The sequence below is a fragment of the Chiloscyllium plagiosum genome, unplaced genomic scaffold, assembly GCF_037043375.1.
Source record: "Chiloscyllium plagiosum isolate Xiang-an unplaced genomic scaffold, Cpla_swu_hap1 HiC_scaffold_9, whole genome shotgun sequence".
Classification (NCBI taxonomy): domain Eukaryota; kingdom Metazoa; phylum Chordata; class Chondrichthyes; order Orectolobiformes; family Hemiscylliidae; genus Chiloscyllium; species Chiloscyllium plagiosum.
The window spans coordinates 53,127,522-53,142,711 of record NW_028270147.1 but is presented as its reverse complement, the minus strand read 5'-3'; the positions used below and the strand labels follow the sequence as shown (position 1 = coordinate 53,142,711).

General features: G+C 42.8%; 1 protein-coding gene across 1 annotated transcript in view; it reads right to left on the bottom strand.

The window, feature by feature from the left end:
- Positions 1-686, bottom strand: part of frem1b (Fras1 related extracellular matrix 1b) — a 193,334-nt gene extending 192,648 nt beyond the window's left edge. Inside the window, exon 1 of the mRNA XM_043699276.2 lies at positions 449-686. The gene's annotated coding sequence lies outside the window, so the exon portion shown is untranslated. The remainder of the gene's footprint in view (positions 1-448) is intronic.
- Between the last annotated feature and the right edge of the window lie 14,504 nt (positions 687-15,190).

The following is a 15,190-nucleotide window of genomic DNA, read 5'->3' as shown; positions in this document are numbered from 1 at the left end:
TAATGTCAGTTGACCTGGCAATAAAATACACAGATCTGGCTAGAATTAATCCAGCTGAATACAATTGATTGTCCATAAGATTTTCATAATTTAGAACTTATGTTGTTTAACAACGTTTTCTGATCTGCTGACACAAACTAAAACAGTATTTACAAGAATGAGGTGGTATTAATTTACAAAAAGATTAAAATTCATCCAAAAAAACAAACATACAGTGATATCAAAATCCACAGTCTGATTATTACTGAACCCCAGCCAAATTATTTTAAAGCCTGTCAGAGCAACAAATGGATAAGTGTTGAATCATTTCAAATAGTTCATGGCATTATTTGCCATGTGTGTTCTATTCATTCACTGAACTCGGCACCAGCTTTTAATACATCAAAGTTGTTTTGGAATGAGCAGAGAATATAACAAATCATTGCCAAGAGGAATGTTGAAGACATACCTGTGGTGTACTTCCTTGTGGTTTCCTATTATTGTTCCAAACTGCAAAAAAAGGAACAGTTCTAGCAACTTTAGTAGGCCTCCTTAACAATATCCTTTATTTTCTTTCTTCTGATATAATCAAGTGCGTTTTAACAGGAGGGCCCTTAGAAATGCCTCTCAGTGCATAATTTTGAGGGCAAGAGGAAAGAGTGCTAAAACAAGGATTTTTTTGTGTGTAATACTCCTTGCAGAATTCCCACACACAGATGTTACTGATTCTAAGGGATGGAAATTCCCAACTCCCCAAATGGATTCCGAGTCAGAAGATAGAAAAAGGCATTGGTTGCTATTAGATACGCATTCTAGACTACAAAAAGTGCGTGCAGTAATGAATCTGTGGCCTGGATTACAGGTTCCATGGTCATTAAATAATGACATGCCCAATCCCTCCCGGGCCATTAACCACAAAGTTATAGGGTTAAATAAACAGTCAGTAGCCAGAAACAGTGACCCCCCCCCCCCCAGGCAAACAAGGCAGTGGATTAGTCTGAGTCTTTTTTTAAAATTTCCAGCTGTTCTGTTCACCATAAATGTAATTATGTACACAATCATAAATAAACCAGACAATATAACACTCACTTACAGTTGGATCTTTACAGAACTGAACAGTATATAATTGCATTAATAAATGCTTTTAAAATCTATTTATTTACGTATTCTGACTGTAAAGAGAAAAAGAACGTTAAAAAAGGATAGAATGAGGGATTTGTAAAAGTAGGATTTGAAATAGTACAGTTTACTGGTTGCATTAACGTTGTACTCATTCATGCTGTTCTTAATCCATATAGGGTATATACCCATCCCAAAAGGTTAACCACAAAATAACCCAAATAATGATTTTTTCCCCAAAATCACAATAAATGAAGATGAGAAAATCAAAAAGCCAGATACAGAAAGAAGCTACAGACCTCCCACTAGAACATTCAGATATAAATTAAATTATCTCAGTGGTTCAGTACTACCTTTGAAGCCAACTTCATGCTTTGGTCATATGAACATCTTAATAGAGACATATAAGATAATCAAAGGATTAGATAGGGTGGACCGGGAGAGCCTTTTTCCAAGTATGGTGACGGTGAGCACAAGGGGGCATAGCTTTAAATTGATAGATATAGAACAGATGTCAGAGGTAGTTTCTTTACTCAGAGAGTAGTAAGGGTATGGAATGCTTTGTCTGCAACGGTAGTAGATTCGCCAACTTTAGGTACATTTAAGTCGTCATTGGACAAGCATATGGACATACATGGAATAGTGTAGGTTAGATGGGCTTCAGATTGGTATGACTGGTTGGCGCAACATTGAGGGCCAAAGGGCCTATACTGCGCTGTAATGCTCTATGTTCTATGTTGACTTGGCCTGAACAGTATCAAAAGGAGTTTACATTTTATTCTGGATACACGGTGGCAGCTAGATGGGTCATTTTACCATGTTTTATTTTTGAGGAGAAAGTGAGGTCTGCAGATACTGGAGATCAGAGCTGAAAATGTGTTGCTGGAAAAGCGCAGCAGGTCAGGCAGCATCCAGGGAACAGGAGAATCGACGTTTCAGGAAGGGCTTATGCCCGAAACGTCGATTCTCCTGTTCCCTGGATGCTGCCTGACCTGCTGCGCTTTTCCAGCAACACATTTTCAGCCATGTTTTATTTTTTGTGATTAACCTTGGTGACAGTTATTCGACAAGAGAAATACAGGGAGGAGTGGTTGTTAGAGACAGGAAGCATGCATGGGAAAACGGCAGTGAGAGAGAAACTGCAGAAGTTCCAAGGACGTGGGCAGCCTGTGAATTAAACGGAAGGATTTGTTACTAAAATGTTTTTCTCCCATTTCCCTTTCATCAGCTCATTAAACTGACAGACTAACCAGGGCAGGAAGGCCTGCAACAGAAACCCCAATCGGGGTCCTACAGGAATGGGATGGATTACAGTTGCTGTGGGAGAGTCTGAAAGCCTGAAAAGAAGAAAGAAAGAAGAAAGATTAGAGCTCAGCTCTGATGGAGTTGGAATGTGAAAGCTTGGCAATGGTTGGCAAAGATCAAGTCTGATAGGAATATTGCAATCCTCTAGCTAGCTCCACCAGAACAGAATATACATGTTTCTTTAAAAAAAAAGTTCATCTTTCTACCCACTATATATTGCTTCATTCTCCATCATAAAGATTGGACATTTTCATAACCACTTTAAAATATTCTCCGTTTGCTTGATTTGATGAAAGAGCCCAGAAAAACCTGGGCATCATTAGCAATCATCACAATTTCACTATAATTATTCAAATAATTATTTTAAAAATTGCAGTTAAAGCTAGCCAACAGTGTTTCAAATCCTTTCCTGTAACTATTCACCCATTGATAATACCCTTTGAAGGAAAAGTAATTAAGGAATATAGCAATGATCAATGTTGTATCTGGCCTTTTCTCTGATGTTTCTGAAAAGAAATTGCTGGTTTTAAAGGCCTGCCCATAGTAATCCTTGCCAGTGGTAATTCTGTAGCAGCAGCTTTCAAGCATGCTACAAAATCATTTCTCCCACCAGCTGAACCTAAGAGCAGCAAATCACTCAGCAAGCAAACTAGATCTTGCTCAGAGTGAAATCTAGGCAAGGGGTTTAATGAGTGAATGGATGAATAGTGAGATTAAACATCAATTCTGCCATGATGTGGACTACAGATTTCAGCAGCAATGTGGAAAAGCAGTTGGAAACTAAATAAATGAGGTGTGTGTCAATAATACTTATATTCCTTCATGCTTTGAAGTAAACAATACAAAAACTTGAGAGTCACTGAATTTTGCAGTGTAATTATGAAATATGTTTCTGGGGAAGCTAACATTATTGATATTTTCATTCAAATGTCATTACTGCAACATGGCTTTGATATTGAATCATGTCACTTGCAACAACTGAGCTATTGAATCATGAGAAACCTGATGAATAAATCCACATGCAATCCCTCCCTACCTCTCCTAAAGAATTCAAGTCATTGAGACAGATCACCATGAACACTGATGGATGTTGAACATTCTCTTTATGTGTGACCATAAGCAACGAGGGCTGCCAGGCTTTTCACCAGTAGACAAATACCACAACTGGGCCACATGTTTTTACAACAGAACATCCAAACATTTCTCGCAGAGGTAACCTGATAGCAAATTCCAGAGCTAGAACCCTGTCTTAATGCTTTTACTTTCATCCATTAGTATCTGCAGTGTTTCCTTCTTGAGATTGCTTAATTTAGTACACACCAGGGATGGGGCTGAGATTGGTCTGTATAGTTCTGTATCACAATAGTGTATTTACTCATTGATTCACTGACAGCCCCTCCAGCATTATTTTCATATTCTTACAGAGATAAAGCTGATAAAGGTGCATAAGATATTAAATAGAATGAATATCTATAATTTCCAGATGTTCCAAAATGCTTCATTGCCAAATAATTATTTTGAAATGTAATCATTGTCATAATGGAGTGAGGCTTTGACTTGGTAGTCATGACAAGAGGTTGGGTTTTTGGATTGTTAGAGAGGAAGGATGATTACATAAATCTACTTCCACCTCCTGTGGTGGCAGTGTCCCCACACAAGAGCAGCATACACAGATTTCCAGACATACCATTGGGATCTGGTATACAGTACTCACAATTAAACGTCTTCAAGTTATTAACAAGCCTATGGTCAGCTTGTTCAGGAGACAAATTGGGATATACACATCAATAGAACCATATTATAACATTGGTGGTTTAAATTTCTTCGGTGTTCATTTAAGGAGGTTTCTCAATACTGAACATGTTATATAAGTAGAAGCTTTAGTTATTGGTAGAACCGACTAGATCTGTATCCAAAATGTTAATCTGTGTTTTCTTCTGGGGTGGTTTGTTGACCTACTGTCTATTTGTAATACATTAGCCCTGACTCCTTTGGCTCAGGTTGTGTTTCCAACTTGTGGACAAATGGCAGCCTCAGCAATGGAGTCCCTCCTGCTTAAACTGGAATCACTGTCACCTGAGTCCCATCTCCTTCTGCATCCCCAGATATTAATTCGGCAGTGAACAGGGCATCTGAGCAATCAAGTATTTTACGTCACAAAATTATGATGCATCTGCAATTCAACTTCAGCTTGGGACTGAGATTTAGAAACTATTGTGCAATAGATGAGGGAGCAAATTATTGCAGATGTTGGAATCTGTAGTGAAAACAAAAAAATGCTGGAAATCACAGTGGATCAGGCAGCTTCCAATACCCTTCTACACCTTGTCGAACCAGTCCTCACCCTTAATAACATTTCCTTCAACTCTTCTCATTTCCTCCAAATCCAGGGAGTGGCCATGGGCACTCCGATGGGTCCAAGCTATGCCTGTCTCTTTGTCAGCTACGTCGAACAGTCCCTCTTCAGTACCTACACAGGCACTGTGTCCCAACTCTTCTGCCATTATAGCGTTGACTGCATCAGTGCAGCATCGCGCACCCAGGCTGAACTGGAGCAGTTCATCGACTCTGCCAACAAATTCCATCCCACCCTTAAATTCAATGGTCTATCTTAGGCACCTCCCTCCCCTCTCTTGACCTCTCCCCCCATTTCTATTTCTGGCAACAATCTACAAATGGACATCTGCTATAAGCACACAGGCTCCCATAACTACCTAGACTACACCTCCTCCTACACAGTATCCTGCAAGAACTAAGTCTGTTTTCCAAATTCCTCCATCTCCGTTGCTTCTGCTTCAACGAGGACACATTCCACTGCCAAGCATCCCAGATTTCCACCTATTTTGAAAACTGTGCTTTCCCCCCCTCTGTCATCTAGACAGCTCTCCACTGCACCTCCTCCATTCCCTGCTCCACTGCTCGATGGGTAGCATGGTGGCACAATGGTTAACATTGCTGCCTCACAGCTCCAGGGACCCGGGTTCAATTCCAGCCTTGGGCGACTCACTGTGTGGAGTTTGCACATTCTCCCCGTGTCTGCGTGGGTTTCCTCCGGGTGCTCCGGTTTCCTCCCACAGTCCAAAGATCAGGTGAATTGGCCATGCTAAATTGCTCATAGTGTTCGGTGTATTAGGCAGAGGGAAATGGGTTTGGGTGGGTTACTCTTCAGAGGATCGGTGTGGGCTTGTTGGGCCAAAGGGCCTGTTTCCACACTGTAGGGAACCTAATCTAAACACCGCCCCCCTAAAACCTAATAAAGACAGGGTCCCTCTTGTCCTCACCTACCACCCAACCAGTCTCCGCATCCAATGGATCACCCTTATACGCTTCTGCCAACTCCAACTAGCAGAAGTTAGTTGGACCATTTTCACTTTCCCACCCCCTCTGCCTTCCGCAAGGTCTGTTCCATTTGTCACTCCTTGGTTCATGCCATTGTCTCCACTGAACTCCCAGGTACCTTCCCCTGCAACCATAAAAGATACAAAACCTGCCAGTTACCACACCTCCATCCAGGGCCCTAAAGAGTCCTTTCCGGTGAGTCACCTGCCTCTCTTCCAACCTAGTTTATCTGGTACTCCTGATGTGGTCTTCTCTATATCGGTGAGACCAAACATAAACTAAGGGCATATTTCACCGAGCATCTCAGCCAGGTCCATAAGGGCAAGATTCACCTCCCAGTCACCGCCTATTTTAATTCCCTTTCCAACTCCCTTTCTGACATGACCATCCTCAGCCACCTCCACTGCCACAGTGAATCAGACTGCAAATTGGAGGAACAACACCTCATCTTCGACCTGGGCAGCCTACAGCCCGGAGGAGTCAACATCAAGTTCTCCAATTTCAAATGACCTCCCTTCCCATTCACCAAAACTCCCTTCCCAGCCCCTCCCCCTTCTTTCCATTCTACTTGCTGACCCTTCCTTCCAGCCACCAGCCAGATTCATTCCTCCCATCGACCAACCAGCTCATACCCTCTAATTGTGTTCACTTATCACTATCTCACCACTCCACCCCTCTCCCCACCCAACTACCTCATTCCTCCCCCCTACCTTTATCTGAAGTAACCTTCACCCCCATCCCCATCCTGAAAAACGGTTATACCCAAAACATTGACTTCTCCACCTCCTGATGTAGACTGGTTTGCTGCGTTTTTTCAGCGTCCTGCTTTTCTTCCATGGAGAGAAAGCAAGCTAATGTTTTGAGTCTAGATGATTCCTCTTCAGAGCTCTGATGAAGAGCCATAGAGTCATGGAGATGTACAGCATGGAAACAAACCCTTCAGTCCAAGTCGTCCATGCGGACCAGATATCATAACCTAATCTAATCCAATTTGACAGTACATGGCCGATATCCCTCTCAACCCTTCCTATTCATATACCAATCCAAATGCTTTTAAAATGTTGTAATTGTACCAGTCTCTACCACTTCCTTTGACAGCTCATTCCAAACACGCACCACCCTCTGTATGAAAAAGTTTCCCCTTAGGTCCTGTTTATATCATTCCCCTCTCAACCTAAACCTGTGCCCTCTAGTTCTGGACTCCCCTATCTTGGGGAAAAGACCTTGTCTATTTATCCTACCCATGCCCCTCATGATTTTATAAACCTGTATAAAGGTCACCCTCTCAGCCTCCAATGCTCCAGGGAAAACAGCCCCACGCTATTCAGCCTCTTCCTGTAGCTTAAATCCTCCAACCCTGGCAACATCCTTGTAAATCTTTTCTGAACACTTTCATGTTTCACAACATCCTTCTGATAGGAAGGAGACCAGAATTGTATGCAATATTCCAATCTAGACTTGAAATGTTAGCTTTCTTCCTGATCCCTTGTGATCTCCAGCATTTTTTTGTTTCCAATGCAATAAGTGAAATCAAAATCTCAGTGAGCAGAGATCAGAGCTGGCTTTATACTTTGTGTTGACATCCAATGGGATATCCCCACTTTCCACACACATGGTAAGGCTAACTATTCTGCCACCTTGTAGTAATCATCCGGTTCAGTCACATTATGACACACTCTGGGGCAGGTGGGTCTTTGCCTGCATCTACTGGCCCAGAGGTAAGGGCATCACCAGTGCACCACAAGAGCCCTCACTACTGTCTTGCATAATGACAATTACGAGCACGGACAAATATCCATATCACAGGCTGTTGATCAGCCTGCAAGTTGTTCCTCTACGATATTCTCCAAGTGAATTTATGTGATGATATAAAAACAACCGTTTTAGTGTGGGGAAATATGGCAGCCAGTTTGCAAGATTGATAAACAGTTCCATTTAATGATGTTCTTTGAGATACGCTAGTGCCCTTGTTGTTCTACAATGTGAGATCCTTACCTGAGGGGACAGTTCTGATCTTGGTTCAATTCTATGACATTATGACTCTAATGACTTATCAAAAGATGCCACTTTCAAACTGTCACTCCCCCTCAGTGCTGCATTGAAAATGCAGCCAAGATTATAGTTACTGAAGTGGGGCAAAATGATAAAAATTTGTCCTAATTAATTTGCAGAGCTCAGGATGTTATTTTTCAGCTCTCTTTTGAATATAAGCAAAGAGCTTGTCACACAAGGGGGATTATGTCCTTTCCAGCATCTGGTCTCTTTTCAGAATTTTGTACAAGACAGTGACCTGAAAGGGTTAACTCGGGGAAGTTCGGAACAGCTTCACGCACTGATATGTAAATGACTGAGAGAAGCAAGTCAGTCCCAGTTTGTTTTTGCAAACAACAAATGCTGGAGATCACAGCAGGTCAGACAGTATCCATGGAGAGAGAGCAAGCTGACGTTTCGAGTCTAGATGACTCCATCCAAGCTGAAGTGAAGTGCGGAGGGGATAACATTTATGCTATAGTTTGGGAGGCGGGTGGTGGGGTGGTTTGGTTGTAGGATGCTGATGGAGAAAAGATATTGATAGTTCAGATTAAGTGATCAGAATGTGAGAGTGGTAGAACAATGCTGTGCCTCCTGCCAGACTTGAAAGGACAGTAAGTGGAATGGGGGGAGGGGAGGACACAATAACAAGCTAAAAGAAAGAGAAGAAATGGGAATTGGTTCACAATTTAAAGGTGTTGAACTCAACATTAAGTCCAGAAGGCTGTAAAATGCTTAGTCTGAAGATTTGGAGGTACTGGCGTTGGACTGGAGTGGACAAAGTTAAAAATCACACAACATCAGGTTAAAATCCAACAGGTTTATTTGGAAGCTAGTTCTATAGCCTGTTGTTGTGTGATTTTTATGTCAGAAGATGAGATGTTGTTCTTCCATTTTGTGCTGTGATTCCCTGGAACACTGCAGCATCCCGAGGATAGACACGTGAGCATGCAAGCAGGATGCTGTGTTAAAATGACCAGCTATGAGAACATTGGGGTCATGCTTGCACACAGGTCGGAGGTGTTCTGTAAAGCGGTCAGCCAGTCTGCGTTTGGTTTCTCCAATATCTAATTGAAACGTACAGAATACTGAATGGCTTGGATAACATAAATGTTGGGAAGATGTTTTCATTGGTAGGAAAGACTACGACCTGAGGGCACAGCCTTAGAGTAAAGGGAAGACCTTTTAGATTGGCGATAAGAAGAAACGCCTTCAGTCAGAGTCAATGAATCTATGGAATACATTGCCACAGAAGGCTGTGGGGGCCAGGTCATTGAATGTATTTAAGACTGAGATTGATAGATTCTTGAGTATTAAGGGAATTAAGGGAGAAAGTGGGAGAATGGGTTGAGAAACTTATCAGCTGTGATTGAATGCTGGAGTAGACTCAATGGGCTGAATGGCCTAATTTCTGTAAGTAGGCCACATTGGGTGCAGTGAATATAATACACAAGACTGGATGAGATACAGGTGAAATGCTGCTTCACCTGGAAAGTTTGTTTAGGCCCTTGGACAGTGAGCAGGGAGGAGGTGAAGGGGCAGGTGTTGTACCTTCTGCAGTTACATGGGAAGGTCCCATGGGGAGGCGGGGTGATGTTGGTAGTTGTGGAGTGGACTAGGGTATCCTGGAGGGAATGATCCCTGTGAAATGCAGACAGGGGGAGTGAGGGGAAGATGTGTTTGGTGGTGGCATTCTGCTGGAGTTATCTGAAATATCGGAAAATGATTCTTTGAATGCGGAGGCTGTTAAGACATAAACTGGGTGACCACTTTATGGAACATCTCTGGTCTGTGTGTCGCAGGACCCCGACCTTCCCATAGCCGGTCATTTTAACACAGTGTCTGCTGACATGCTCATTTATCTGTCCTCAGCCTGCTGCAGAATCGATAAGTGTGGTGCTGGGAAAGCACTGTAGGTCAGGCAGCATCCGAGGAACAGGAGAGCCGGTGTTTCGGGCATCAGGAATATGGGGGGATGATGAGGGCTGAGAGATAAATAGGAGGGTGGGGTGGGGAATGGGGGTGCTAGGTAGCTGGGAAGGCGATAGGTAGATGGAGGTGGGCGGTAATGGTGGTAGGTCAGAGCGGAGGGTGGAGCAGATAGATAGAAAGGAAGATGGACAGGCAGGACAGTTCAAGAGGGTGGTGGCGAGTTGGAGGGTTGAAACTTGGATGAGATGGGAGGAGGGGAGATGAGCAAACTGGTGAAGTCGATGTTGATGCCGTGTGGTTGGAGGCTCCCAAAGCGGAAGATGAAGCGTTCTTCATTCAGGCGTCGGGTGGCTTGGATTTGGCTGTGGAGGAGGCCCAGGACTTGCATGTCCTTGATGGAGTAGAAGGGGGAGTTGAAGTGATTGGCCACAAAGTAGTGGGGTTGTTTGGTGCATGTGTACCAGAGATATTCTCTGAACCATTCTGCGAGTTGACGTCTTGTCTCCCCAGTGTAGAGGAGACCACATCGAGAGCAATGGACACAGTAGATGAGGTGTTTCAATGTGCAGGAAAATCTCTGTTGATGTAAAAGGATCCTTTGGGACCTTGGATGGAGGTGATGGGGGAGGTGTGGGCACAAGTTTTACACTGCCTGCAGCGTCAAGGGAAGATGCCAGGAGTGGAGGGTGGGTTGATGGGGCCAGGAACCTAACGAGGGAGAATGCCTCACCTTCAACCTTGGGACCCTCAACAACACAGTATCAAAGTCAATTTCACCAGTTTCCTCAATTCTCCTCCTCCCACCTCATCCCAGATCCAACCCTCCAACTTGGCAATGCCTTCTTGAACTGCCCCACTTGTCCATCTTGCTTCCAATATATCCGCTCCACCCTCCACTCCGAGCTATCACCATCATCCCCCACCTACATCCACCTATCACCTTCTCAGCTACCTGTCCCCCCCCCATGCCCATCCCCACCCTTCTATTTATCTCTCAGCCCCCTTCCCCCTGCCCCCAACATTCCTGATGAAGACCTTCCGCTTGAAACGTCGATTCTCCTGCTTCTCGGATGCTGCCTGACCTGCTGTGCTTTTCCAGTGCCTCACTTTTCAACTCGGGTCTCCATTGTATGCAGCCTTCACTTTCTTCTCGGCTTGCTGCAGTATTTCAGTGAATCACTGCACAATCTAGAGGAACAACATCTCATCTTCAGACTCGGCACTTTACAGCCTTCTGGTCTTAATATTGATTTCAACACCTTCTCATTGTGAACGAACTCCCATTTCTTCCCTTTCTTTTTGATTGTTATCATGTCCTCCCCCCCCCCCCCCCCATTCCCAGTTACTGTCCTTCCAGGAGCCATTCTCACCATTCTCACATTCTGATCACTTAATGTGAACTATCAACATCTTTTCTCCATCAGCATCCTACACCCCAACCACCCCATCAACCCCCTCCCAAACTATAGCATAAATGCCGTCCCCTCCACGCTTCAACTCAGATGAAGAGTCATCTAAACTCGAAACGTTAGCTTACTCTTTCTCCATGGATGCTGTGCTCTCCAGCTTTTGTTGCTTTCAGTACAGATTCCAGCATCCACCGTAATTTGTTCCACAGACAAGTAGGAAAGACCTTGTTATTAGCTTTCAGGAAATAGCAATGTCTCTTTCCTAATGTTAATATAGTTGACCAGTCTTATGCTAATGTAAACTGTTATTAGATTCCCTACGTATCATATGCTTTGTAATCTTGTACCTGAAGTATTTACAGTAGAGTTTTAATGACCACTGCTTGTAGTCATAGAGCTGTGGGTTAGGCCAAGGGTTTTACCAATCCATGAGCATACATGACACACTCTGCAACTGTTCATAACTGAACTTTTCTTCAGACTCTATGTTGCCATATGTTATCAGTTGACATAATGAGAATGGCCTTATACCTGAAACAAAAATGGCAGTGGACATATATACCTGATAAAGGAGCAGCGCTCCAAAAGCTAGTGCTTCCAAATAAACTTTTTGGACTATAACCTGGTGTTACATGATTTTTAGCTTTGCCCACCCTAGTCCAACACCAGCACCTCCACATCATATCTATCAGGAAAGTGGACTGATAGTTGATGCACTCCCACTTCCTCCTTATCTGTTCCTGCCAGTCAGAAGCTTTGCAAATTAATCGGATAAATCTCCTAATCTTCTCATGGAACACTTTTCACAGATTGCCCTTAATACAATAGGTTGGACTGCTTTATTTAAGCTGAAGGGGAGGTGATGGTCAAATGTGGAAAACCCAAGTAATGTTCTGGGGGCGTATGCATGCATCTCGCCAGAGCATATAATGGAACTGGGAGTCTAATAATGACCAAAAATCCATTGTTGGAAAAACCAGTCTGGTTCATGAATGCCCTTTAAGCCTTTCTTAACTGGTCTGGTCTATGTGTGACTCTAGACTCACAGCATCATGATTGACTTTTAACTGCCCCCTGGCAATTAGGGATGAGCAATAAGTGCTGACCCAGCCAGTGACACCTACATCCCATTAATGAAACTTAAAAAATAGCCCCTAATACTTGTTCTGCTCTTTTAAATTACTTGTAAACTCGACTCTTTATCTAAGTTTCACAATAAAAATGAGTCAGATCCCTTGGTACTTTCAGATCCAGGATTTGCTTTACTTATGGATTAGCAGCTGGGATCTGACCTTTGCACAATGTCATTAAATGCACTCACATCCAAGTCCAGATGTATTTAATTAACAACAGCATTGCATTTCAAATAACAGAAAAATGCCTGAAATATATTTATGATTATGAAGCAAAAAACAAAAAAAAGTTATTTCCATCAAATTAGAACATTCCCCTGATGGATATGGTGAGTAATATCACAAAAAGACAATTCCAATTTTCATTAACTGATTCCACATGTATGCTGATTACACTCTGCTGATCCTCCACTGTCTCTGCTTTATCACACTGCTTGTCCCAGATGATACTGTGGTCTTCCAAATAAACATGAGGAAACAAAGAGTGGTTGTCTTCAGAGTCATAGAGTCATAGAGATGTACAGCACGGAAACAGACCCTTCGATCCAACTCGTCCATGCAGACCAGATAATCCCAACCTAATCTAGTCCCACTTGCCAGCACTTAGCCCATATCCCTCTCACATACCCATCCTGATGTCTTTTAAAAGTTGCAATTGTACCAGCCTCCAATACATCCTCTGGCAGCTCATTCCATACATGCCCCACCTTCTGCATGAAAAAGTTGCCTCTTACATCCCTTTTATATATTTCCCCTCTCACCCTAAACCTATGCCCTCTAGTTCTGGGCTCCCCCACCCCAGGGAAATGATTTTGTCTATTTATTCTATCCATGCCCCTCTTGATTTTATAAACCTTCGACACTCCAGGGGAAACAGCCCTAGCCTATTCAGCTTCTCCCTATAGTTCGAATCCTCCAACCCTGGCAACATCCTCGTAAATCTTTTCTGAACCCTTTCAAGTCTCACAATATCCTTCCGATGGAAGGAGACTAGAATTACAAGCAGTATTCCAAAAGTGGTCTAACCAATGTCCTGTACAGCTGCAACATGACCTCCCAACTCCTATGCTCAATCCTCTGACCAATAAAGGAAAGCATATCAAATGCCTTCTTCACTATCCTATCTACCCATGACTCTACTTTCAAGGAGCTATGAACCTGCACTCCAAGATCTCTTTGTTCAATAACACTCTCTAGGACCTTACCAGTAAATGTATAAGTCCTGCTAAGATTTGCTTTCCCAATTTGCAGCACCTCACATTTACCTAAATTAAACTCCATCTGTGCTCCTCAGCCCGTTGACCCATGTGACCAAGATCTTGTTGTAATCTGAGGTAACCTTCTTCGCTGTCCACTACACCTCCAATTTTGGTGTCATCTGCAAACTTACAGAGTTCTGAAGAAGGGTCACTGGACCCAAAACATAAACATTATTTTCTCTTCACAGCTGCTACCAGCCCTACTGAGTTTCTTCAGCAATTTCTGTTTGCGTTTGTCTTATCTACACGATATCACTTTGGACTTTAATGAACCAATAAAAACAATGTTGTGACCCATGGTGTGATGGCAAAGGTGGGCTCTCCGGCAACACAGTGAGGAACAGTAATCAGCACAAATTCTAAGTGATGCCAACTAAGAGAAATCAGATTTCAGGGATAAAAATCATGTTGATGACCCAAAAGACTTCAAGACAATTAGATACAACAGTTAATATGATTACTCACAACACCAAGCCCCACAAACCCCATGGGTGGCACAGTGGCTCAGTGGTTAGCACTGCTGCCTCACTGTGCCAGGGACCTAGGTTTGCTTCCAGCTTTGGGCAAATGACTGTGTGGAGTTTGCACGTTCTCCCCGTGTCTGCGTGGGTTTCCTCCGGGTGCTCCGGTTTCCTCCCACAATCCAAAGATGCGCAGGTCAGGTGAATTGGCCATGCTAAATTGCCCATAGTGTAAGGTGCATTAGTCAGAGGGAAATGAGTCTGGATGGGTTACTCTTCAGAGGGTCAGTGTGGACTGGCTGGGCCGAAGGGCCCATTTCCACAGTATCGGGAATCTAATCTAATCCAGAAATACTAAACGCAGAGAATACAGAAAAATTTTCAGACCTGATAAAAATTATTATAATCACAGCTCGTGTTGTTATTGAGCAAGTCAAATCCCAGACTGGGTTTAGTTCATATTTTGCTTTCTATTGGTTTAACAAGGTGGACTCTTACTGAGACAGAAGCATGAAACATTGTCGATTTTGTTTTAACGATAAGACAGACGTTTATAAAGCAAAATAAATTAAGATAAAACAGAAAAAAAACGATTTGCTCATAACACAAATTTAAACTGTTTAAACAGATGGTAAAAGTCTAATCCTATTAATCCCAAAACTTTCCTTTCCAGGTTTAAAAATATCCCTTGCACAGCACTCAGCAGCAACTCTTGTACAGTACTCACACCAGAATCACCTCTTTAACACTTCAATACATTTAAGGTAACTGTGGTTGTAATTCCTGGATTGGGACCTCTGGCAGCTTATTCCTGTAGTTTAAACAAACTCAGCTTCATGTCCTCTTCAAGTTCCAAACTTCCAGTCTGGGACCACCACAAACTCTTTACTTCTCAGGATACTGCTCTATATTTGCATTTTCATGAAAGGACTTCAGAGATCTGCCCAGCACAAAGCAAATTTGAAATTGCTTCCTCTAAGCTATGGATGTTTCCCCTAATTTTAAAAATGTACATTTACCCTAAGATTAAAACATTCTTGAGGTGTAATTGCCTACCTTGCTGGTTAGTAAAATCCTAACACAAACAAAAGGCCATTAGACTGACAAAGTCATCTTGGAAATGTTTTAATATAAATTACCATGGCAATAGAAATACTTAAAATAAATTATTAACTTCAAACACAGAAACATGTCGGTTATGAATTCAAAATTCAAAAGCCAAA